The sequence below is a fragment of the Bos indicus genome, chromosome 24 (assembly GCF_029378745.1).
Source record: "Bos indicus isolate NIAB-ARS_2022 breed Sahiwal x Tharparkar chromosome 24, NIAB-ARS_B.indTharparkar_mat_pri_1.0, whole genome shotgun sequence".
Taxonomy (NCBI): domain Eukaryota; kingdom Metazoa; phylum Chordata; class Mammalia; order Artiodactyla; family Bovidae; genus Bos; species Bos indicus.
This window is the reverse complement of record NC_091783.1, coordinates 39,352,583-39,375,844: the sequence shown is the minus strand read 5'-3', so window position 1 is coordinate 39,375,844 and position 23,262 is coordinate 39,352,583. Positions and strand designations below refer to the sequence as shown.

Sequence of the window (23,262 nt, the reverse complement as noted above, 5' to 3'; positions counted from 1 at the left end):
GTCTGGTGTTGTGACATCACTATGGCTCAAAGGAAACAAGGGTGGGGCAGCAACACCAGACCGTCTAAAGCATCTTGCCGGCATTAACTTTGCCTGATCCATGAATGAGGCTGTCCTTTCTCCAGTTGAACTGCACCATAAGGTATTGTTTGAAGCATGAGATATGGATGCAAGCCTGCATGGGAAAGTGTGTTTCATAGATTAAGGAAGCAGAGCGTTTGTGTGTGTGTGTGCAGTAGTAGAAATGATTGACTCTTCCTCCTGTTAAGGAAAATATCGTTAGTTTTTTAGGAGGGCCATTGAAAAATCATATTTAATTAACGAGTATATATTAATGCAGAGAATAGAGTCAGTATATTTCTTACTCTTTTTGTACCTAAGTAGCATTCTTGCTAAATTCTTGGTGTAGGTGGTTAGTCTTGTCTTTCAAAAGTGTGTGGTGTGGTGTCTGTCGAGATACGGTCTCTTTCTGGGTAGACGGTGTTCTATCTGATGTGTTTTCCAGTGATGTGTTTGCAATTGGCAATTAGAAAAAAAAGATGGGCAAAAGAAAGCAAGAGGTTTCACAAGTGTAGAAGATAACCTGCAGTGATTTGGGGTAGTTGATTTCTGTGTAAGTTTTTGGTTTATGTGTAGATGATTTTATAATTTAGCACTTTTGAATTCTCTGAACTGAGCATTTCAGTGCAGAGATGATCCCAGACAGGCCGCACCCGAATTTGTGATTAATCAGTTTCCTGTTGTGATTCCTGATTTGAATGTGATGCGAGCATAAAGGAGACCCACAGAACAGCTGCAGCCTGGGGTCTTCTTGCCACCTCTTCAGTAAGATGACTGACCTTTTCTCATGTGAGGATATTATGTGCGTGGGACCTGTGAGCAGTTCTCATTTAACCATGTCACTGTCCAGAACACATTGCCAACGCAAAAGGGAAGGAAAATAAAAAAAAAAAAAAAAGGAAGGATAGCCCAAATAGAGAAGTTGAAATTAAGTACCAGAACTGCAGCTCGATTCGTTGAAACGTCTTTGGTGTTGCATTTTTAGACTTAACCATGATTGGCTAAATTGCACACTTCACAATTGTAAGCTTCTATTAGCGCCAAACCCCTAATTCTTTGGTAATTTGCAGTACAGAGGAAAAAGCTGACAACTTAATTTTTAGATGGCTGACATTTTGATGCACTGTTCTTATAACCCTTCCTTACAGACTTTAAAAAAAAGCAAAAGCAGAAAGGTTTGTATTCAATCTAGAGAACAGTTGGGATACTTCCTCTGCTTCATGCACTGTTTTTTTCTCTCCACTTAAACTGAATGAGTGCCTGTTGTTTGGAGGGACTTATTTTCCTTTTGCTTGGAGTTTCATTCCCAGACCAGCACAGGTCTAAACTCATAGGGTGTTGAGTAAATATTTATGGAATTGGATTAAGAAGTGAGGCCATATGTGACTTATGCTTCACTATTAAAGAATAGTCGACAAGGCTTAAAAAGCATGGCCACTTCCTTAAAAATGAGAATGTTCAGACTCTTGTATGCAGCTGTTTCTAACCGCACGGTCCTCTTCATAACGAGTTTGCTGCTCTGGCCACAGCTCAGATTAGGTAGGTTCTAGAGGTTTTGTCTGATCCAAGAAGAGAATACTGCAGGTACCGTGAGAAAAAAGGACGGCTTCTTTGAGAGAAGATGGGCAGGCAGCCTGCTTCCCTTCCTGCCATCTCTAATTGGTGTCATGGGGACATCAGTAGAGCAGATGTACTCAGAAGAAGGGGAGAGGGATCAGATGGAGGGAGACAAAAGCAGAATGAGGGCTGGGCCATCATATTGATCTTGATGTTGAACTAAGAAGAGAAAAACTATTTTCTCCTTAAAAATTTTTTTATTTTAATGTTTTTATTGGAATATAATTGCCCTAAGATGTTGTGTTAGTTTCTGCTGTACAGTGAAATGAATCAGCCATATGCATACATATATCCCCTCCCTTTTGAGTCTGCCTCCCACCCCACTCCCCCATCCCCACCCTTCTAGGTCATCACAGAGCCCTGAGCTGAGCTTCCTGTGCTTTATAACAGCTTCCCATTAGCCATCTATGTAGATCTCTCTTCTTTGGTCATTTTTTTATATATGTTGTATTTACATTCTCCAGTAGTGACTTTCTCTGTGTTTTAGTCAAGCTCCACATTTCATCCTTTCTCTAAAACAAACCTTTTTTTTTTTTTCCACATTTGCACATCTCTGAAATTGGGATATGTCTTACAGTTGCTCTCAGCCATATGGCAGAGAGAAAGCTGGCAACTGAATTCATTGATAAAGACGCAGACGTCAAAAATTGGAGATTGGGTGTCAGTTGATTGGAAGGAAATCTTGGAGACATAATGGAGCACGCATAAGAAATAGCACATCACCCATGAAGAAACATAGGTGGTATTTCCTGTGTAAAGGCATAGATCACGGTAACTGAATCAGCATGCAATTTGAGAAAGTTGGATTTTGACCTGTAATAGAATTTTTTTGAGTACCTTGGCTAGTTTATTTTGTTTCTCTTTGTGCATGCAGAGAATATGTAATTAAGTGTAAAAGAGTTCTCTAAATAACTAGAAAATTAAAATTCCAACATATGAGTCACCACTTAATTGGCAGAGTGCTACGTATTGCGTTATTTCTTAGAATTAACAGTGTCATGAATGTTATGAGATAGGGTTTGTACTTGGCTATGCACATTTTAAAAATGCTCTGTGATGTTCAGTGCTTATTCACATGCCCTATTCACATGCCCCCTTCTATGTATTTGGTAACTGAGGTGCATCCCTCTGTAGGAAAAACCTATTGAGCAGTTTTCATTTTCAAGTTTGGCTTTTCCATTTGGGTCCTTGAAAGATGGTTGGACTTTGACTAGTCATTGAGAATACATTCCAGATAGAACACACTGAAAGGTAGGAGGCCTCAAGGTAACTGGAATGTAGTCTTTACCCTGCAGAGTAATAAGAGATGAGTCTCAGGAGAGAGTGTGGGGCCTTACGGTGAATATGAGACTAAGGAACATTTTGCACTTTGCTAGGTACTAGGGAGCCATTGAAAGTAGTGGAGTAGGAAAGACAGTGTTCATCTGGTGATCAATGTAGGGTGTATTAGAAGAACAGGAGTCTGGGGACAGATGACCTTTTGTTAAAGGAGTAATCCAAAAAATTTCAGAAATTGTATGTAATGCTAGTTCCTTTCAGCGATTGATATTTTGGCAACTCATGACGTATTTTTTGTGATCGTATTTAGTTGAAGCCTAATTATTACTTTTGGACTGATTAGGGTGGAAAATGAAATGTTCAGAAGATGGAATGATTTTCATTCCTATTTTTCCTTCCAGTTAAAACCTCTCTGTTATTTCAGGTATTAAGAATAATGCATACTCCCTGTAAAATATTTTCTAATAATATTGAAAGACAAGCAGAAGAAACTGCACTGTCTAGAGGCCACTGTTGATAATTGTGCTCAGTTGCTCAGTCGTGTGCTCCTCTTTGTGGCCCCATGAACTGTAGCCCGCCAGGCTCCTCTGTCCATGAAATTTTTCTGGCAAGAATACTGGAGTGGTTGACATTTCCTTCTCCAGGAGATCTTCCTAACCCAGGGATTGAACCCTCTTCTCTTGTATCTTCTGCATTGGCAGGAGGATTCTTTACCACTCACCTGGGAAGTGACTAAAACAACAACAATAACAATGTGTGTCTTGGAATCTGACAGCCCTGGGATGGGCTCCTAGGCTTGCTATGTGGTTGCTGTGTGATGTGGGTCAAGTCTCTTAACTTTTTGAGTCTATTTGATCACTTACAAAATGGCCATAATGTTTAGATCCCGAGGTTGCTGCTGCTACTGCTAAGTCACTTCAGTCATGTCCGGCTCTGTGCGACCCCATAGACAGCAGCCCAACAGACTCCCCTGTCCCTGGGATTCTCCAGGCAAGAACACTGGAGTGGGTTGCCATTTCCTTCTCCAATGCATGAAAGTGAAAGTAAAGTCGCTCAGTCGTGTCCGACCCTCAGCGACCCCATGGACTGCAGCCTACCAGGCTCCTCCATCCATGGGATTTTCCAGGCAAGAGTACTGGAGTGGGGTGCCATTGCCTTCTCTGAGATCCCGAGGTTATGAGGGTTAAATGATGCAGTACACACAAAGCACTGCATGTGGTACCTGGTACATCACAAGTGTCTAATTAATAGACACGGATTCCTGTCGTTGTTCAGCTGATGAGTCACGTCCAACTCTTTGCAACCCAATGGACTGTAGCCCGCCAGGCTCCTCTGTCCATGGGATTTCCCAGGCAAGAATACTGGAGTGGGTTGCCATCTCCAGGGGATCTGCCCAACCCAGGGCTCAAACCTGAGTCTCCCGCATTGCGGGCGAATTCTTCACCACTGAGCCACCAGGGAAGTCCTACTGGCTAGTGTCTTAATAAAGATAATACACTGGAAATAAATAGTCCTAATGATTGTGAGAATGCTCAGCATGGAGGAAAGACCCTTGTCTGGGTTTCTCTATGGCTGATCCATCATTTACCACTTTTGTAGCCCTAGGAAATGAATATAAAATTTAAAAGGTTAAGGAAGTAGGATTAAGGGTTAGTTTTCTTATCTGTTAAGTAGGGATGATAATCATGTAGTGTAATGGTCTGGAGTATGAAATGAATGTCTAATTGAAAATATGTGGCTCTTTAATACATCTTCAGTTGAGGTTAGTTTTCTCTCTTTATGATGAATAATAGAAAAATGGAGTGAAGTTAGTAAAGCAGAGATGCTTCTATGAGAAAATGTGATCTGCTGATCAAAATCAGGCTGAGTACTTTGGGTCTTACAGATATTTTCAAGATATTGTGAAATTCTTAACTTTCATATGGGGGCAACAAAACAAGGCATTGATTTAATAGGATCCGAAAATGAATTCGCTGATTCAGCAGACATGAATTTGAGCAAATTCGGGGAGATAGTGAAGGACAGAGGAGCCTGGTGGGCTACAGTCCATGGAGTTGCAAAGAGTTGGATACAACTGAGTGACTGAACAACAAAAGCAACAGCAAAGAAAAATGAACTCAAGAGGGAGCTTCCAGGGGACTTCCTGGTGGTCCAGTGGCTAAGACTCGGCGTTCCCAGTGCAGGGGCCCGGGTTTGATCCCTACTCAGGGAACTAGATCCCACATGCCACGACTAAGAGTTTGCATGCTGCAGCTAAAGGTCCTGTATGCTGCGCTTAAGACCTGGCACAGCCAAATAAAGAAATTTTAAAAAAAGAGGGAGCTTCCAGTCCTTGGACCTACAGTTTCGATGCAGCCTAAGGGTCTTCAGAAGCTTGTCTGACGCTATGGCCCAGTCTCAGTAGAGACCCAGCAGGTCGCCACCCCCAGCAGATAGCCTTTCAGTTCTCACTGTGCCTTCTGCAGGTGTCTTCAGACACCATCTTGGAGTCACCTCTGCTCTCCTGGATGCTGTATTTCAAGCTGGGGGACCAGCAATACGCAAATAGGATTTCAGATTGGGATGAATGTTCTGAAGCAGGACCAGGTCACAGTGTTGATGGGTGTAGAGGACTGCTTCAGCTACTGTAACTTGGGGACGGTTAACATTTAGTTAAGTCCATCCTTCTTGTTTGCACCCTTCCTCTGCAAGTGAGACATCAACCCTTAGGTGGTAATCGGTGCCAGGCAAGAGTCACATGTTCCATCAGCTGCATGTCTTTGGGCCTCATACAGCGCCTGGCTGTAGTCCCAGGCATGCTCCTCTGTCCATGATTTTCTCCAGGCAAGAACAGTGGAGTGGGTTGCCATTCCCTTCTCCAGAGAATCTTCCCAACCCAGGCATTGAGCTCAGGTCTCCTGCATTGCAGGCAGACTGTTAACCATCTGAGCCACCAGGGAAGCCCAGCTACTGAAAACATAGCTTTTATACTCACCAAGCCCTCTCTTGTACCTTACCTTTCTTGTGATATGATTTTTACTGAGACCATGCATTCTTTTCTTATTTCTTAAGTTTGATCTCTTGAACCTTCCCACTCAGATGTGGGCTTAACCATGCATGAAACTAATGGAGCCTATGCTGCTGCTGCTACTGCTAAGTCACTTCAGTTGTTTCCAACTCTGTGCAACCCCACAGACGGCAGCCCACCAGGCTCCCCTGTCCCTGGGATTCTCCAGGCAAGAACACTGGAGTGGGTTGCCATTTCCTTCTCCAATGCATGAAAGTGAAAAGTGAAAGTGAAGACGCTCAGCCATATCCGACTTTTAGCGACCCCGTGGACTGCAGCCTACCAGGCTCCTCCATCCATGAGATTTTCCAGGCAAAAGTACTGGAGTGGGGTGCCATTGCCTTCTCTGAACGGAGCCTATACTTAAGTTTAAATTCAAACTGTATCATCTTTTTCTTAGAGAACATTTCCAAAATTCGTTTAAGTGTCAGTGTTTATGAAACCTACACCTGCCTCTGATCTCAACCTGTATTCAGTTCAGTTCAGTTCAGTCTCTCAGTCATGTCCGACTCTTTACGACCCCATGAATCGCAGCACGCCAGGCCTCCCTGTCCATCACCAGCTCCCGGAGTTCACTGAGACTCCTGTCCATCGAGTCGGTGATGCCATCCAGCCATCTCATCCTCTGTCGTCCCCTTCTCCTCCTGCCCCCAATCCCTCCCAGCATCAGAGTCTTTTCCAATGAGTCAACTCTTCGCATGAGGTGGCCAAAGTACTGGAGTTTCAGCTTTAGCATCATTCCTTCCAAAGAAATCCCAGGGCTGATCTCCTTCAGAATGGACTGGTTGGATCTCCTTGCAGTCCAAGGGACTCTCTCCACCCTTTTCTGAATTCTTACTGCAAATGTGGTTCACCCGAACCCAGAACTTTACTGTGTCCCAGTTCATCTTCTCATGGGTGCACACGAAAGGTGTCCAAAGACTTGGATTTGTGACTTGACTAAAAAGCTTCTGGACCTCTCAGAGATGTAAATTCTCATGTAGAAGTGTAGAACAACCCTTCCTTCCTGCGGAATCACCTTCATGTAGTTCAGTCGCTCAGTTGTGTTTGATTCCTTGTGACCCCATGGACTGCAGCATGTCAGGCTTCCTTGTCCTTCACTGTCTCCTGGAGTTTGCTCAAACTCATGTCCATTGAGTCAGTGATGCCATCCAACCATCTCATCCCATTGCCCCCTTCTGCTTTCTATCTTACCCAGCATCAGAGTCTTTTCCAATGAGTCGGCTCTTCACATCAGGTTGCCAAAGTGTTGGAGCTTCAGCTTCAGCATCAGTCCTTCCAATGAATATTCAGGGTTGATGTCCTTTAGGATTGACTTAATTGATCTCCTTGCAGTCCAAGGGACTCTCAAGAGTCTTCTCTAGCACCACGAGTCGAAAGCATCAGTTCTTCAGCGCTCAGCCTTCTTTATGGTCCAACTCTCACATCTGTACATGACTACTGGAAAAACCATAGCTTTGACCAGATGGACCTTTGTTGGCAAAGTAGCGTCTCTGTTTTTGTCACTGTCATGAGCCAATGGTACTTTTCCATTGATCCAATCCAATTTTCAAGCTGTAAGATGTAGAATATGATGATAATCAGTGTTTTGTTTTTTTTTAGTGAGTTAAGGTAGCAGACATTTAGTTGAAGAAACATCTTGGATTTCTTCTATGCTTTGCTCCCACCATCCTGTGCCTTCATTCCTTCTCCTGATGATGAAATACATCCTGAGGACTTCGCATTAGCACTGTGCCGGTGTCAGCGACAGAGCAAAAATGAAAATAAGAAGCAGCCACTCGCTGGGCTCCCCCAGGGCACAGAGCTGTCACTGCCTGTGAAAGGGGCATCGGGCTCCAAGTTCTCCCCAAGAAGCTCACCACTCAGACTTGGGATGTGGTCCTGGCAGAAGGGAGTGAGGTCTAACCTAGACCTGAACAGTGGCCAGGAGTCAGCATGTGGTGGAGAAGGGGAGGGTCTGGTAGGATCCAGAGTGGACTAGAGAGGGGGTGTTTGTGGGGTGACTGACAAGCAGGTACAAAGGCCAAGGGGGAAAGGATGCTTAGTCAGACATGGTACACGACTGAGGGATGAGACTGGATCCAGGAAGAACACTGGGGAGGTGACAGTGTTGCAGAGGTCCATGGGGTCCACAGGACATCCAGGGAGAGATGTCCGGTAGCTTTCACACCAGAGCAGTCCAGCTTCTAGATCAAGATGGGGACTCATTACAAAAGGATGCTATTAATGCCTTGGAAGCTGAGGCCCGGGAGAGGGTGAGTGAATAGGGTGTGCAGAGGAGGAGGGGGATGGGGGGCAGACACCCCTGGAAGCGTGTTTAGAAGGAGCAGTGCTTAGGGCTCCTGGGCACCCAGGAGCAGCGAGGCTGTCTTGTGCCTGAAACAGCTTTGGTTCAGCTGCTGTGACATTGGTGTCTCACAGGGACTCAGAGAGCAGGACCCGTCTCCTCTGGGAGCACCTGGTGTTTCTGCTTCCTTGCGTTCCTTGGTTTTGAGGATGGAGCAAACTGCTGGAGGTAGAGGTCTGGGTGGGGGCAGCAGGAATTGGGGGAGCCCAGGCCCCCAGGAATCTTTCCCACATACAGGTGAGGTGTGAATTACACGCCTGTATATAAGAGGTCCTGGTATCCATGGCGTTTTATTTTTTTTAAAAAAGTATATTGAGAAGTGAAGGTGACATGGCTAAAAGTGCCCGCCTCCTACGCGGATGAGGGGCTGTGTCTAAGGTGACACTGCTGACAGTGGAAAGCACTGAACATAGATTTGCGGCCTTCTGTGCAGCCCCTGTTTGTGGACCCTAAAAGGCTCTGATGTGTCGTTTGAGAGCTAGGAAAGTGATGACAGCTTTTCCAGTCCCTTAATTTGTTTCCTGTCTCCTTGTACCAGAAACGTTTCCACCAGTGGTAAAATATTCTTGATCACAGCAGATTAGAAATACTGGACAGCCTTGTCCATTACGTAGAGATCCGTGTCAGGATGACCCATGGATGGGTCTTAACTCAGATCTCAGAGGACGTCGAGATGGGGTGACGATCTCTCTTAGAAATAGTGTGTAATATTTCTGATACCTGAAAAAGTTGAGTAATAGGTACAGTGACCACCTCTGTATCCCACATCCAGTTTTAAGAGATAAAACTTTTTAAAAACATCACTTTTTAATGATGTTTTTATCTCTTAAAAACATCACTTTTTAAGAGAGAGAGCACTATCCCAAATTGCTTACTTTCCCTGTGTTCTCCTCTGCAGTTGTACCTCCCTCCCTCCTAGGATTCTCTATAGCATCACTAAATTATTTGTGGTGGTGTTCACATTTAAGCAACTTTAAACAGTGTCTTGTACCTGTCCCTCTGCAGCTTTGTTCATCCTGAAGGCTCCATGACCTCCAGGAGCCCATGGTGTAGTTCTTGGGGGTGAAAACTGATGCTTTAACCAGAGCTCATGGCTTCCTCACCAGGCCTTGAACAGGATTGTGCTTCTCACCTCAGAACATGGTACAACCCTGTATCTTCACGCTGTGTATCCCTGGATTCAGCCAACCATGGATTGAAAAATACTTCTTCAGAATGTTCTAGAAAGTTCAAAAAAAGCAAAATGTAAATTTGTCCCCAGCAGCTATTTACATAGTACTTGCATTGTATTTACAACTATTTACATAGTATTTCCATTGTGTTAGGTGTTATTGAAAAATATTTTTTTAGAATGTTCCAGAAAATTTCAAAAATCAAAACTTGAATTTGCCCCCAACAATTATTTACATAGCATTTGCATTGTATTGACAACTATTTACCGAGTATTTCCATTGTGTTAGGCGTTATAAATAATCTGCATGCTCAGTCACTTCAATAGTGTCTGACTCTTCGCAACCCTGTGGATTGTAGCCTGCTAGGCTCCTCTGCCCATGGGATTTCCCAGGCAATACTGGAGTGGGTGGCCATTTTCCTCCTCCAGGGGATCTTCCTGAACCAGGGATTGAACCTGTGTCTCCTACATTGCAGGCAGATTCTTTACCTGCAGAGCCATCAGGGAATCCCATAAGTAATCTAGAGATGATTTAAAGTCTATGGGAAGATGTGCAGGGGTTAAGCAAATACAGTGCCATTTTATAGGCTTCCCAGGTGACTCAGTGGTGAAGAACCCACCTGCCAATGCGGGAGATGAGGGTTTGATCTTTTGGGTCAGGAAGATCCCCTAAAGGAGGGTCAGGAAGATCCCCTGGAGGAGGGCATGGCAACTCACTCCAGTATTCTTGCCTGGAGAATTCTATGGACAGAGGAGTCTGGCAGGCTACAGTCCCTGAAAGGTACCAAGAGTCAGACATGACTGAGTGACTGAGCATGTGCCATTTTACATAAGAGACTTGAGCTTCTATGGAATTTGGTATCTGAGGGTGTCCTGGAATCAATCACCCCTCCCCAAGACAGACACCAAGGGATGAGTGTCCTTGCTGCCCATCAGCCTAAGACGTCCTGCCTCTGCACCTGCACCCCATCGCCTCTCACCCCACCCAGCACTGACTCCCTGCTCTGCATCCATTTTCTTCATATGAGTATATGTTTTACTTGTTTGTGTCTGTCGTGTGCCTCCCCCAACCAGAGCATCTGCTTCATCTGTTCTAGGACTTAACATCTGTTCTGTTCACCATGGACCCCAGCTTTGAGAACAGTGCTGCTCAGTACCCAGCTAACTGAAGGAGTCCTTCAAGATACGATGTGATAGGAATTTGCCACGTTTTTATTGTGGACCTTTTAGTTGTGGTGGTTTGTCTACTATGAATAAACCTACATTGTACATACATGCAGGAGTCTTCTTTTTTTTAGAAAACAAACACATTTCATTATCAATCCAAAAATAAAAGAAGAAGATGTGAGCTTACGAAGGAGAACTTTTTATTGATCCATCTTTAACCTTTGATTTAGTGGATACGGTTGTGTTCAGAGTGATTTAATGTTGAATTGTAAATATAGCTTCAGTAAGTGAGGCCCCCTGATGGCAAAAGCTGGCCTGTGTGGCCCGAGGTATCTTGCCAAGAGGTGAAGGAGCCAGTGTGTGTGCACCAGGTCGAGACCTTCCTGCTCTGAGCTGTGAGCTCAGCCATGCTTCCCAGAGTGACAGTTGGGTTCCAGTCATTTTCAATTAATTTGGACTTGCAGTTCTTTATGCTCATTAGAGTATCATAATTTTCCCCCTCCTCAAGAATTAGCACTTCCACAATCATCTGTACCTTCCCAGACATGCCATCTGGCCTGCCCCCTTCTTTCCCTTCCATTATTAGCACAGTCAAAGGTAAACACGTTTTTTTTGCCCCTCTTCCTTACCGATGAATATTCCATTTTCTTGTAATTTGGAAGATAATTCGTACACCTCTCGTTTTCACTCTTTGTATTCAGTGCTGGAAAATCAAAGTGTGCTTGGTTTTCTGGGCTCTTTAATGAAGCATCAAGTCGATAGTGAGGTTTAGATTAGATGTGCATTCTAATTAAAGGAAAACAAATGATAAATTTCCACTTGGATTGCCATAGAAAATGATTCCAACATATAAGGATAGATAGTCATGGTATCCTATCAGCAAAATAATTTATAACTTGGTTTTGAAGAATTTCTTATCCAAAAGAAAGCTTTCATGACTGCCCTTTTTTCTGCTTCTTTTATTGACAGTATTTTTCTCTGAATCTGTGTATCTTGTCTACTCTTGGGGAGGGTGGAGACCTGGAATTTCTCTATCCAGGTATTCCAGAAGCATTGGTGAAATGGTATGTTCTCCCTCCATTGGGAAATTTGTTTTCCGTTACGTTCCTTTCTTCTTGATGCCAGCAATGACATGTTCTTGGATGAGCCTTTGAGTTCAGGATGGTGAGTTGAATGTGCCTGGTTGATAAAGGGGAGCTGACTGAGTGGTAAAGCAGATCAGTTCAGTTCAGTTGCTCAGTCATGTCCAACTCTTTGCGACCCCATGAACCACAGCACACCAGGGCTCCCTGTCCATCACCAATTCCCAGAGTCCACCCAAACCCATGTCCATCAAGTTGGTGATGCCATCCAGCCATCTCATCCTCTGTCATCCCCTTCTCCTCCTGCCCTCAATCTTTCCCAGCATCAGGGTCTTTTCAAATGAGTCAGCTCTTTACATCAGGGGGCCAAAGTATTGGAGTTTCAGCATCAGTCCTTCCAATGAACACCCAGGACTGATCTCCTTTAGGATGAACTGCTTGGATCTCCTTGCAGTCCAAGGGACTCTCAAGAGTCTTCTCCAACAGCATAGTTCAAAAGCATCAATTCTTCAGTGCTCAGCTTTCTTCACAGTCCAACTCTCACATCCATACATGACCACTGGAAAAACCATAGCCTTGACTAGACAGACCTTTGTTGGCAAAGTAATGTCTCTGCTTGTGAATATGCTATCTAGGTTGGTCATAACTTTCCTTCCAAAGGAGTAAGTGTCTTTTAATTTCATGGCTGCAGTTACCATCTGCAGTGATTTTGGAACCCAGAAAGATAGTCAGCCACTGTTTCCATTGTTTCCCCATCTATTTCCCATGAAGTGATGGGACCAGATGCCATGACCTTCGTTTTCTGAATGTTGAGCGTTAAGCCCACTTTTTCACTCTCCTCTTTCACTTTCATCAAGAGGCTCTTTAGTTCTTCCTCACTTTCTGCCATAAGGGTGGTGTCATCTGCATATCTGAGGTTATTGATATTTCTCCCGGCAATCTTAATTCCAGCTTGTGCTTCCTCTAGCCCAGCATTCCTCATGATGTACTCTGCATTTAAGTTAAATAAGCAGGGTGACAGTATACAGCCTTAACATACTCCTTTTCCTATTTGGAACCAGTCTGTTGTTCCATGTCCAGTTCTAACTGTTTTTTTTTTTTTTCCTATTTTTTTTTTAATTAATTTTATTTTATTTTTAAACCTTACATAATTGTATTAGTTTTGCCAAATCAAAATGAATCCACCACAGGTATACATGTGTTCCCCATCCTGAACCCTCCTCCCTCCCCATACCATCCCTCTGGGTCGTCCCAGTGCACCAGCCCCAAGCATCCAGCATCATGCATTGAACCTGGACTGGCATCTCCTTTCATACATGACATTTCACATGTTTCAATGCCATTCTCCCAAATCTTCCCACCCTCTCCCTCTCCCACAGAGTCTATAAGACTGTTCTATACATCAGTGTCTCTTTGCTTCTTGACCTGCATACAGATTTCTCAAGAGGCAGGTCAGGTGGTCTGGGATTCCCATCTCTTTCACAATTTTCCACAGTTTATTGTGATCCACACAGTCAAAGGCTTTGGCATAGTCAATAAAGCAGAAATAGATGTTTTTCTGGATAGCAGCTTAGATATTCTCTGATGACCACGGGCGTGGCTAGCGTGCACCCCCTGCCCCCATCATCCCCCATTGTCATTCCTCCTGACCTACATCCATGCATGACCACAAAATAGTTCTGAGCAGGCCGCACTGGTGCCCTGCCTCTGGCTTCTCTGGTTTTAGGTGGTCTGATAACAGCCATTACTCATTTTGAAGCCATCATTTCTCAGCATAGGCAGTCTGGATTCTGTCTTAGACCCAGATTAGCAAGTTGGAAACTGCTTTAAAGGGTTTGTTAATTGTTGTTATGGCTTTATAAAAGTGAAATAGAATTACCTGATAGAGCAGTCTTGTTTCTTGGCATTCTTTTATCTGATACTGGAAAGAGGATAATGTTGAAATCCCGTTGAGTAGAAACAGCATCACCACAGTCTTCAGAAGTGTTAAATGTGCATTGACTGTTTCTCCTATGGAAGGAATCTTCTTGGGAGATGTACTGAGGACAGTGTGGTGATTTGAATGCATTTGTTTCATTTAGGGTAGGTGATTCTGTGGTACTTGCTGCTGCGGTTGTTCAGTTGCTCAGTTGTGTCTGACTCTTTGCAACCTCATGGACCACAGCACACTAGGCTTCCCTGACCTTCACTGTCCCCAGAATTTGCTCAGACTCATGTCTGTTGAGTCGGTGATGCCATCCATCCATTTCAACTTCTGTCGTCCCCTTCTCCTCTTGCCCTCTATCTTTCCCAGCATCAGAGTCTTTTCCAGTGAGTCAGCTCTTTGCATCAGGTGACCGAAGTATTGGAGCTTCAGCTTTAGCATCAGTCCTTCCAATGAGTATTCAGGGTTGATTTCCTTTAGGATTCACTGGTTTGATCTTGCTGTCTTAACCTATTTTATCATTAATTGCATTTCACATGAGCAGGTTTTAGATATTTCCTTTTTAAAGAGCACTTTGATTGTGGAAACATTGGGTTTGAATTCCTGGAAGATACTGTACGTGGAAGAACAATTTTATTATTTGTCTTATTTGATGGGCTGCTGCTGCTAAGTTGCTTCAGTCGTGTCCAACTCTGTGCGACCCCATAGACGGCAGCCCACCAGGCTCCCCCGTCCCTGGGATTCTCCAGGCAAGAACACTGGAGTGGGTTGCCATTTCCTTCTCCAGTGCATTAAAGTGAAAAATGAAAGTGAAGTCGCTCAGTCATGTCTGACTCTTTAGCGACCCCATGGACTGCAGCCTACCAGGCTCCTCCATCCATGGGATTTTCCAGGCAAGAGTACTGCAGTGGGGTGCCACTGCCTTCTCCTATTTGATGGGCAGTGACCTTAATAACAAAATAATACTCTGATGGTAAATGTATTATTATACTTGGGCCTTTTCTAACCACCACAGTTTAACTCCTGGGAGGTGCTTAACCACTCTGACCTGGCTCCATCCTTGCCCTTGTGAGGCAAGCAATTTAGCTGGATTGTCTTCTGTGATTAATGCTCTGTGACTCAAAAACATATCCAACTTTTTCAGCTCAGAAATAAATCTGCTGACCTAGTTTCTTTGGCCTCTATTGCTCGCTCCTTGATTTGAAGCATCTTTCTTTGGGGGCATCTCTGGTTTGACACATTTGAAACATCATTGGTTACTACCTGTTGTTAGTGTGTCAGGACACCCAGCAGGAAGTAGGAAATGTAGCCGAAGAGCAGGGACAGGACCTTGACTTGCCGCAAAAGATGAAGCAGTCTCGTTCCTGAGCTGTGTTTGAGGCTTTCATCCCTGAGGACGTTGTAGGTTGGGCTGTGCTCATTTATAACACTTGGGGAGCACAGTGAAGGGGGTGAAACACTCCCTCCCAGTGTTTCCCTGAGGACCGAAGAGCAAAGCTGGGGGATAACTAACCACGGGAGGAAGGGACCAGGTATGCTCAGCTGAATCCCCCTCAGTGCAGGGGAAGGAGGGTGAGTCCTTTCTAAGGAAAAACAGACCATCCTGTGTGTCGGATGGACCTCATGGTTGAAGCTAAGATGATCCCATGGTCAGGGGCAGCAGTGGTCCTGCAGGAACTCAGCAAGGAGACACCTGCGAAGGCTTCCTCCGACACGGGATGTCCCCAGTGCTCTGCAGAGCCTCCTTAGGGACCTTGAGCAGGGGAGACACAGCTGGTGGCTTCAGTACCTTCTCTTGACAAAGCCTGGAGCAGTTCAGAGGCCCCACCCTGTGCTCTTAAACATACTTGGCATTGGATCTGTTGTTTCGAAGTTCTTGGTTGTAAGTGCTAAGTGACTCTTTTGCCTGAGAATTTTTGAAAAGGAAAAAAATGGGAAACAGCCTGACGTATCAGGAGTTCCTGAGATGTAGGGTGGATAGGAGAACAGGGCTGAAGAGAAAACGGTTTCTCCCTCAGCAGTCTCCCCTTCTTTCCTGGGAGTTCCGAGCTGTGTCACCATCTTCCCAAGGACATCCCGCAGTCATCTGCATCTGGACCTGCAGACGGGCCCCGCTGCCACGTGGACGGGCTTCCTTTGCAACGTGCTGTGTGCTTTCACCAAAAAAAAAAAAACAACTGTTGAGGGTTTGTTGTTGTTTCTGCCCTGTTTTCCTCTCTCAAAGCCGAGCGTGAGTTGCTCTCCCTGCAATTTTTCTCTCCAATCAACCCTATAATTTTATTGTAATAATTCTCCGCGGGCTGTCACTCGACACACATCCAAGCAAACACATCGCCTGCTCGGTTGCCCAACAAATGGGTTCAGACACTTGAGCCTCCTCTTACTCGTGTCAACCTTTGAGGTATTTGTACCAAAAGGAAAAGCTCAACTCTTTTCATTTTAATCCTCATTTTTATCTGCAAATGTGTGTCCATGTAGAAGAGTGTGTGTTTGTATTCTAAGTAGTGAAAGAATGTTGTTATTCAGTCTCCAAGTAGTATCTGACTCTTCTCAACCCCATGGACTGCAGCACGCCAGGCTTCCTAGCCCCTCACCATCTCTCAAAATTTGCCCTGGTTCACATCCAGTGAATCAGTGATGCCATCCAACCATCTCAACTTCTTTTGCCCTCTTCTCCTCTCGCCCTCAATCTTTCCCAGCATCAGGGTCTTTTCCAATGAGTTGACTTCAAATCAAGTGACCGAAGTATTGGAAGTTCAGCTTCAGCATCCGTCCTGCCAGTGTATATTCAGGGTTGACTGCCTTAAGGATTCACTGGTTTGATTTCCTTGCTGTTTTAACCTGTTTTATCATTAATTGGATTTAACATGACCAGTTTTTAAATATTTCCTTCTTAAAGAGCAATTTAATCATGGAAACATTGAGTTTGAATTCCTGGAAGACATTGTACGTAGAAGTATTGAAGCTTCAGCATCAGTCCTTCCAGTGAATATTCAGGGTTGATTTCGTTTAGTGAAACAATGGAGAGACCCTAAAAGGTCCTTTCAGAGGGGACTAAGTGCATAAACGCTCACTCTCCTAGGCTGGGGTACCAAGCAGTATCAAATACAAGGAGATCGTTTTCTCCACCCAATAAGGAAGCTGGTAAGCGATAGTATTCAAAACATGTTGCTTATTCGTTACTTCATTCAACAAAGATTTACCAAGTGCCTAACATTGAGTGCCAGGCATTTTTCTGGGAACCAAAGATAGAAACAAGCTAAGGAAAAAAAAAATCCTTGGTGTCCTGAAAGTTATACTCTAGAGGTGAGAAGTAGAAAATAAATCATAAATTTGTTGGTGTTCAGTTGCTCAGTCTTGTTCAGCTCTTTGTGACCCCATAGACTGCCGCCTGCCAGTCTTCCCTGTCCTTCACTATCTCCTAGAGTTTGCTCAAACTCACGTTGATTGAGTCAGTGATGCTACTTATCCATCTCATCCTCTGCCACCCCCTTCTTTTGCCTTCAGTCTTTCCCGGCATTAGGGTCTTTTCCACTGAGTCAGCTCTTCGCATCAGGTTTCCAAACTATTGGAGCTTCAGCATCAGTCCTTCCAATGAATATTCATGGTTGATTTCCTTTAGGATTGACTTGCTTGATCTCCTTGCTGTCCAAGGGACTCTCAAGAGTCTTCTCCAGCACCACAGTTTGAAAGCATCAGTTCTTCGATGCTCAGCCTTCTTTCAGATCCAACTCTCACATCTGTATATTACTACTGGAAAAACCATAGCTTTGACTATACAGACCTTTGTTGGCAAAGTGATGTCTCTCCTTTTTAATATGCTGTCTAGCTTTGTCATAGCTTTTCCCCCAAGGAGCAAGTGTCTTTTAACTTCATGGCTGCAGTCACTGACCGCAATGATTTGGGAGCCCAAGAAAATAAAATCTGTCACCATTACCATTTTTACCTCTTCTGTGCCTTGGATGCCGTGAATTACAATAACAGGATATTCAATGTCTGATGAGTGTTATGGAATGACACAGCAAGGGAGAGGAGAAAGAGGGGGGGTGGACTGGCAGTTTTGAGAGCACGTAGCACTCCGGGAAGCCTTCAGGGAAAGATGCAGTTGAGCAAAGCCTGAAAGGGGGGTGGGGCACAGAAGCCTGATGGTGTGGAGGGAAGAACATCCCAGGATGCGTGCACTCTTCACAGACTGACTGTTGCTGGAGAAGAGCAGAGCTTATCCAAGCATGAGCCCTGTGGCTCTCCAGGGTCTGCAGACCACTGAGCAGTCAGAGGGGAAGGAGAGACCGGGAGCCTGGGGCCAGGAATCCTAGGGGAGCCAATGTTTGGGGGGGGCGGCGAGACAGGGGCAAGGGGGAGCCATGGCTGTTCTCCGTGCAGGTGGTGGAGACAGTGCAGTGCAGAGCCGTGTGTCCAAGCTGCTTCTGTTTTGTTTAAAGGCAGGAGTTAGCATCCATGTTGGTGTTTGATTCTGCCTGGGGCACTTCTGGGGAAATACCCAAAACACTTGACATGTGTCTTCTGGGGAGGCCAACCCCCTGGGGCTCCAGTCAGGGGAAAAGGAGACTTACTCAGTTTAAAAATAATCAGTTTTTAAGCCATTTCCATTATGAGAACATTTGAATGGACAGCAAGCCTTGCCTTTCCCTCCTTGGCTCTACTTTGAGGGCTTCTTCTTGATGGATCGTGCCAGACCCTGACGTGTCACGCTTTGGGGTGTAGCGGGTGCCTCCTCTCATTCATTCATTGACTTACTCATCATTGACTCATTCATTCATTTACTCACTCACATGTGCCGAGGACTGCTTGACATGTCTGCTGGTGGTGTTTAGTCACTCGTTGTTTCCGACTCTTTGTGACCACATGGACTGCAGCCCACTAGGCTCCACTGTCCATGGAATTTCCCAGGTAAGAATCCTAGCGTGGGCTGCCATCTCTCTCTCCAGACATGTTTGGTGACGGAGCCATAAACCAGAGACAAAGCCACAGTGTTTGTTTTGAGAGCAGTACCCAGACCTCCTCCCCACGCTCATTCCCACTGAGTTTAAGGAGTCCCAGGGCCCTTTAGGATTCCACTAAAATGTTGTTCTCATGCTCATTCTGTTTTCAGATTTTTATAGGCAGTCCTTGAAGCCTGACTATAATTTAGGGCACTAGTATCTGTGTGGAAAAGGCTTCCTGGGTGGCGCTAGTAGTAAAGAGCCTGCCTGCCAATGCAGGTGACTTGAGAGGCAGCTTCTATCCCTGGGTCATGGAAGATCCCCTGGAGGAGGGCACAGCAACTCACTCCAGTATTCTTGCTAAGAGAATCCCATGCACAGAGGAGCCTGGTGGGCTACGGTCCATAGGGTCAAAAAGAGTTAAACACAACTGAAGTGACAGCACACACGTGTGCCTCTGTGTGGAAAACAGGCTTTGGGGCTTTCAACGACCACTTTACAGGTTACATTTTGGAATATGACAAATTGGCTGTGGGCAGCTGCCCATACACTGGTCTTAACTGTTCCAATCAGCAGATTTTGTTAAACAGTCTACTCTTGGTTATCTCTGCCTATGGACATTTGTAGTAGTGTGAATATATGAATTTTGATGGCTGAATTAAAAAAAAAATCTATCATTAATTTTTTTGCTTAGGTAAATCTTTCATTGTTACTGGAGTACAGTTGCTTTATAATGTGGAGTTCAGTTCAGTCGCTCAGTCGTGTGGGACTCTGTGACACGAATCGCAGCATGCCAGGCCTCCCTGTCCATCACCAACTCCAAGAGTTCACCCAAACTCATGTCCATCAAGTCCGTGATGCCATCCAGCCATCTCATCCTCTGTCGTCCCCTTCTCCTCCTGCCCCCAATCCCTCCCAGCATCAGGGTCTTTTCCAATGAGTCAACTCTTCACATGAGGTGGCCAAAGTATTGGAGTTTCAGCTTCAGCATCAGTCCTTCCAAAGAACACCCAGGACTGATCTCCTTTAGGATGAACTGGTTGGATCTCCTTGCAGTCCCAGGGATTCTTAACAGTCTTCTCCAACACCACAGTTCCAAAGCATCAATTCTTCGGCGCTCAGCTTTCTTCACAGTCCAACTCTCACATCCATACATGACCACTGGAAAAACCATAGCCTTGACTAGACAGACCTTTGTTGGCAAAGTAATGTCTCTGCTTTTGAATATGCTATCTAGGTTGAGCATAACTTTCCTTCCAAGGAGTAAGCGTCTTTTAATTTCATGGCCACAATCACCATCTGCAGTGATTTTGGAGCCCAAAAGAATCAAGTCTGACACTGTTTCCGCTGTTTCCCCATGGGACCAGATGCCATGATCTTTGTTTTCTGAAAGTTGAGCTTTAAGCCAGCTTTTTCACTCTCCTCTTTCACTTTCATCAAGAAGCTTTCTAGTTCCTCTTCACTTTCTGCCATAAGGGTGGTGTCATCTGCATATCTGAGCTGATTGATATTTCTCCCGGCAATCTTGATTCCAGCTTGTGCTTCTTCCAGCCCAGCGTTTCTCATGATGTACTCTGCATAGAAGTTAAATAAGCAGGGTGACAGCCTTGACGTACTCCTTTTCCTATTTGGAACCAGTCTGTTTCTACTATACAGCAAAGTGAATCAGTTATACATATACATTTGTTGTTATTCAATCGCCAAGTCGTGTCCAACTCTTTGTGACCCCATAGACTGCAGGAGACCAAGCCTCCCTATCCCTCACCATCTCTTGGAGTTTGCCTAATTTTATGTCCATTGAATTGGTGATGCCATCCAACCATACATACATCCCTTTTTTAGATTTCCTTCCCATTTGGGTCCCCACAGAGCATTGAGTAGAGTTCCTTGTGCTCTACAGAAGGTTCTGATTAGTTAGGCAAATCTTGAAATGAATTTACATTCCCCAGCTTCACAGGGCTTCCCAGGTGGCAGTAGTGGTAAAGAATCTGCCGGCAATGCAGGAGACGCAAGAGATGCGGGTTCCATCCCTGGATTGGGAAGATCTGCTGGAGAAGGAAACGGAAACCCACTCCAGTATTCTTGCCTGGGAAGTCCCATGGACAGAGGAGCCTGGTTGGCTACAGTCATTGAAGTTGCAGAGAGTTGGAGATGATTGAGAATGCACACACAAATTCATAGGCTCTGATACCCAGGATGATAGTCTAGTCACATGCTGTGGAAAGGAGTTCCTGGTGTGCTGCTGCTGCTAAGTCGCTTCAGTCATGTCTGACTCTGCGACCCCATAGATGGCAGCCCACCAGGCTCCCCCATCCCTGGGATTCTCCAGGCAAGAACACTGGAGTGGGTTGCCATTTCCTTCTCCAATGCATGAAAGTGAAAAGTGAAAGTGAAGTCGCTCAGTCGTGTCTGACTCTTAGCGACCCCATGGACTGCAGCCCACCAGGCTCCTCCATCCATGGTGTTTTCCAGGCAAGAGTACTGGAGTGGGGGGTGCCATTGCCTTCTCCGTCCTGGCTGTGCAGTGTTGAGCATTTCTGGTTTAGGGAGCCGTGGAGTGTGAGGAACACTGACAGTTATTTCCATCAAGGATGGTTTTAGACCTCTTTTGGGGGACTGGAAAGAAAGAGCCTCAGTTTATAGAAACATTCATGTGGGAAGCAGCTGATAGTGTCAGGAACCAGCACGGACTTCCTAGTGCCTCCTTGACCGCGTGACTTCCGGTCATAAAAGTGAGAACAGGAGTCCCCTGCCCTTCCTAGAACATTGGTAGTCAGCAGGGTCCTTGATTGCATGGAAGGGCTGGTCCTCATGTCCATTCTTTAAGTATCTCCTTAAAGCATCCTCTTAATTTTGTCTTTGGCATTTCAGAAGCCCACAGTGTGGCTGAACCTTTGGTCTTAGCTGTGGTCTTGAGCTTTCAATTTGAAGAAGCTGGTGGCAAGTCCAGTTCTCAGCTGTGGCCAGGTATCAGTTGCCCAGGAGAGCATCCATAGACTGTGTGAATATCCACCCCATAAGTGGGGCTCCATTGTGGTCCACAGACCAGAGGCATCTGTAGCATCCAATATGTTTGTTAGTCGGGAACATCTCGTTGCCCTGAGGACCCTGCCTGTACCAGCTATCAGCTTTGGGGGCATCTCGCTTTTTATGGGCACTTGAGTTTCAGTCCATTATAACAGTCCTTTCTCTAGGCAAGGAAATAATGGTTTTCAGGAGTCTGAGGATGACCCTAGCCACAGGCTTCCCTCTGCCAGGACAGCAGGTTCTTCTCCTTTGGGAAAATCTGCTTCTGTGCCTTTGTTTCCTATGAATATTGGACCAGGTCAGAGAGTTGGTGGGTGGTCCTCTGTGTTTGGAAAAAGTTACTCATTTTCTTAAGAATTGGGCTGCTTTTTGTTTCAAAGATTCAGTCCAATGTAAAGCTTGCTCCCTCTTTGACTTTTTGACTTAATACTCTCGTTTCTGAGACAGGGAACCCGGATGATTTTGAAATAGGATGGGATTTTCATCTGCCTTCTCTTAGTTCCTCCTTGCTGTGCTGTGTTGGTTCATCTGGACGATGGTGCCTGGAAAGGAAAATTATGTAAAAGGCCGTGGGAGCTGTGGTATCGGCTCCAGTGCTGATGCTCTCTGCAGCTTTGAATCGGAAGATCTCTCCTATGGTTTTGCACTTCCCCATTTTTCATGCTGAGTCTCAAGTCCCCACCCACGTGACTGGCTCAGTGCATCTGAAAGCAGACACTGCTCTTAGATCTGTTCATAGCTAGTGGTGGAAGAATTCCCGTTTGCCTCCCAGGCCAAATTCCAATCCGTGTTCTTCCAGCAGCTCCGTCTTGAAGAGGACATTTTAGGGGCTGATATAAAGCACAGCCCTCTCAGCTCCCCTAGCAGCCTCCACTGAGGCAGCTGGGGAGTCTAATTATAGGCTGGGAAGCCCCTGAGGAATTACAGAGTGTTAGCAGAAGGCCGGCATGTAGATGACAGCTGTTTGCCTGGGGCACCAGGGAACACAGTGCAGAGAGAAGAAAAACACAGTGTCCTGTCCAGCAGATGTTGGCCTTAGACACTTGTGATAATTACCCTCCTTGGTGTTAGCAAAAATGCATCCATGGTCCGTCACTGTAGTGGTTCTGGCTCAAACCCTGTGGGCAAGAGAACACATCCCTTCCCTTGATTGTTCAAAATTGTGTGTTTGAGACATTTTGACTCTTCCATGTCTTGGTGATTAAAACATAGTGTAGGAAATCAATGTTCCAGACCTGTAATTTGGCATGTCAGAATATTCTGGGTGCAGCTGTGCCCTGCCTACACTGATGGATTCTCGGACCTAGGAAATCCCACCTTCTTGTTGGAAGCATATGGTGTGAGAAATATTCCCTCTTTAAAAAAAAAAAAAAACCCACCAGGCCCCAAAGTCATGCCAAGAAAGTGCTAATGAGTTCTCGGAAGGAATACATTTCTCAGGCTAAGTGTTTTTCCTAAGAGGGTCATATGAAAATATATTGTTTCTTTGTAACTTTCGTTAGTATTTTGACATTTCTTGATAAAGATAAAAGGGATATATACATTAATAATATGCGGTGCAAATAAGGCAAGGTTTGGCTTTTAAAGAGGAGAAAACTAC

The 23,262-nt window shown here is 45.1% G+C and overlaps 1 protein-coding gene across 25 annotated transcripts in view; it reads left to right on the top strand.

Moving 5' to 3' along the window:
- EPB41L3 (erythrocyte membrane protein band 4.1 like 3) overlaps positions 1-23,262 on the top strand; it is a 180,656-nt gene that overhangs the window by 37,671 nt on the left and 119,723 nt on the right. The window contains exon 1 of one of the 25 annotated variants that reach the window (XM_070778897.1): positions 2-142. The exons of the other annotated variants lie outside the window; for them this stretch is intronic. The gene's annotated coding sequence lies outside the window, so the exon portion shown is untranslated. Of the gene's footprint in view, position 1; positions 143-23,262 lie in introns of those variants that run through there. 25 annotated transcript variants of the gene reach the window in all.